This window comes from Microcebus murinus, chromosome 9 (assembly GCF_040939455.1).
Source record: "Microcebus murinus isolate Inina chromosome 9, M.murinus_Inina_mat1.0, whole genome shotgun sequence".
Taxonomy (NCBI): Eukaryota; Metazoa; Chordata; class Mammalia; order Primates; family Cheirogaleidae; genus Microcebus; species Microcebus murinus.
The window spans coordinates 12,938,978-12,942,346 of record NC_134112.1 but is presented as its reverse complement, the minus strand read 5'-3'; positions in this window follow the sequence as shown (position 1 = coordinate 12,942,346).

Sequence of the window (3,369 nt, the reverse complement as noted above, 5' to 3'; positions counted from 1 at the left end):
ATTTATAGTCCCCTCCTCCCACATGCTTGGCAAGGGACACACCACACATCCTGTGGCCATCCCTGCTGCCTCTCCGACCCCTGGACGCCAGTTGCCACACCGTCGTCGTGTGCAGGCCTCACGGTATTCTTCTCGGTGAGTGGACATTTGAACGTGGGTTCTAACTGCAACATCACTCAGTTTGATAGCCCACTGAGATCTTCTACCTGACACAGAAAAATATCAAGCAGACTATCAAAGTCTCTGAATTATATCCTTAAATGTTGAGAAAAGTATGCTTGGGGAAGAGTTAATTATATGAAGAGTACCATTTGTTCCAACCATTGCCTTTGTGCAAAGGCACCCAGGCATTCCATGTTAACTAACCACACGTGAGGCTCTCAGGCTGGGTTTCCTCTCCCGTCTTCCCAGAGTAACTTTGGGCATCTCATTCTGAGCCCGTTTTCCCTTCAGAAAATACCACATTATGGTGCTGAGAAGTTAATGAGCAGGGTTTTTTTTTTTTATCCTCTGCAAATATTTTACACCAACCAAAACCTGTAAGCAAAATATTAATGGTAGTACTAATGGGAAAATGAGTTCTCAAATTGTGAACTATTTTTAAATTAAATAATTGCAGATATAACGCTATATAGCAGAAGCCAAGGAAATCTGCATACCCCTTAACTTAGCAATTTGAATTGCAGAAATTTATGCGAAGGGAAAAATGATAGATTAGTACAAAGATTTAGCTGCAAGAATTTGTTTCTAATGGTGAAATATTTGAAATAATATGGAGAACTAACCCAATATAAATAACAGGATTGAATCAATGAAGCAAAATTGTTCATAAAAAGCAGTAAAGTGCACTCATTTATAATACGGTTGTAGGAGAACATGCAATGATGTAAGAAGTTTTTTGCAGTATATTGAGTATAAAATGTAAATTTTATAAGGGAATTACCACATGATTCTATGTTGAGCCCAAGTATAGGCTAATATAAAAGCTAAAACTAAAGCATTAGGGTGCTTTTAATGTTTTTTTTACTGTATATAATTTTAAATTTTTCTACAGTGTGCTTATAATATACTTTTGTAATATATTTTGTATTTTAAAAAGATTCAAAGTGTCTTCTTGAGATTAAGAAGTGCATCAAAAAAGATTTCCAACAATTAATTCTTGATCTAGGGCATGCATGCCTTTTTCTAAGAGCATTCAATGTACAACTTCTGATTGTATAAACTGTTCCAAATCTGTATACCAAATGCTAACGTTTCTCCTTTTCTTATTTTTTTTTTTTTTTTTTTTTTTTTTTTTTGAGACAGAGTCTCACTTTTGTTGCCCTGGCTAGAGTGAGTGCCGTGGCGTCAGCCTAGCTCACAGCAATCTCCTTTTCTAACTTTTGCTCAGGATTAACTATATGCTAAAAATAATTTCATCTTTCTTTGATCCAAGAACCCAATAGCGAGCCTTTCATCAGATGGAAACATCTCTTAGGTAAGTCCGATATTTCCATCTATTGGGACTATCTTGGAGTTAATGGTCCTTTTATTAAAAGTACAGGATTTCTCTAGTAACATATGCAAGTACTAGGACCTTCATACCATACAAGAGCCTTAGTATGATCAGTGAATTATTGACCAGGTAAAATTTCAAAGAGCAAATGTTGTATTAAGTAGAGTTCTCTATAGCAGACTTGTGTTTTTGGTCCTCATGATATTTTCCCTAAATTTTACTATAATTACAATCAATTTTCTAACTTAAGTAAGTCTGGTCATTAAATCATTTCTCTGGTCCCATTTGTGGCAGCATTTCTCCATAGAGAAAGCCTCTTATTGGGTGTCACTTACATCATCACTCTGTCCTGCCAACAAGTTACCATCCCTGTCCCCTTTATTTTTCCTTGCCATAAGAAACCTTAGAAATCCCAGCCACTTTCACCAGAAAAAGGTTAAACACATTGACCTTCTCAAGTTACACTCATCTCATTGAATCCTCAGGAGAATTCTCTGAGGTAGACACTATCTTATTGTCCCTTCTTTCAGATGAGGAAACCGAGATACACAGAAGTCAGGGAACGTGCCCAGTGGGCCACAGAGAGTAATTAGCAGGGGCTGGGGTCAACCTCAGTGCTGTCCGAATCCAACATCCATGTCCTTAGCTGATACACTGGCCTCCCTTCCATTTTATTGGTGACAACACATACAAAGTACTTATCATAGTCCCTGGCACATACAAGCACACAGGATGCTTTCACTCGCTGGCCCAACCACATGGAATGCACTGGGCCTACGGCACAAAAAGAAGAGTGGTAAGAATCCTCCTCTCACAGTTTTCAGGGTATCTCTATTAACTTCTTAAATAATTATGCAAGCTAGAATATCAGCTCCATTTCATTTCCATATCCCATAAATTTGATATATGATTTCTAGCAATACAAGTATTGGGATAAAATTCAACTACTATTAAAACAGTTTGGAGATCCAATAATCCATTATAATAGACTTTGGCCAACAGGAAAGAAAAGCATCCAAAAAACTAATCCCACTACTAAAAGCGACTTTATATAAATTGACATGTCTTCTTTTGTTTGTATATTTAGTTCATATCACAATACCTAAGAAGGATAATTGTTTTGGCATAATTTTAATTTCATGACATAAGAGCTTACATTAATATTAAACATAAACACTTAATAGTACAGGTAACCTTCCTGTTGAGTCAGTATTTTACAAGCTCTTTTTCATTACAGTGTAGTAAATCAAGGACCAAAAAAGCAGAGAGCCAGAGTATATTGCATGACTGCCAGCTTTGAATCCTGAACTATTTGTGATCTCTTCAGAACTCTAAGTACATCAGGGCATTAATAAGGAATCCATGAAAAATTCTTTTAGAACCTAGGATGGATATGGCACACATTTTGGGTTATGTCTATTATTGAAAATAACCACAGAAATAAAATTCCTCCATATCATTATTTTGCAATAAACATTAAATACATATAAGAACAAATTTCATATGTGAATAAAACTAAAGTCTGAAACTTACATTTTCAAGTCATCATATTGACTTCCAGATTTCAGAGTTGTCCTTTTCAGAGTAGAAATGTTTAAGTGAACACAAGTCCAATTAAGTTTCATGTATGATTTCATTTCTTCTGTCTCACAACATCCATTAAACTTGGAGGACACAACTAAGTGCTCCAGAAAGTAGGTCAAAGCCAAACAATAGTTGACTAAGAATAGTCAGTCATCAGCAATGAAGTAAAAAAAAGTCTCCAAAAAACAAAAAATGCTACACTTCCTTCAATTGACAACCAAATATAAACTAAACAGCCACATTATGTTATATAACTTTATCATTATAATACACGGATTTAGATTTTTTTT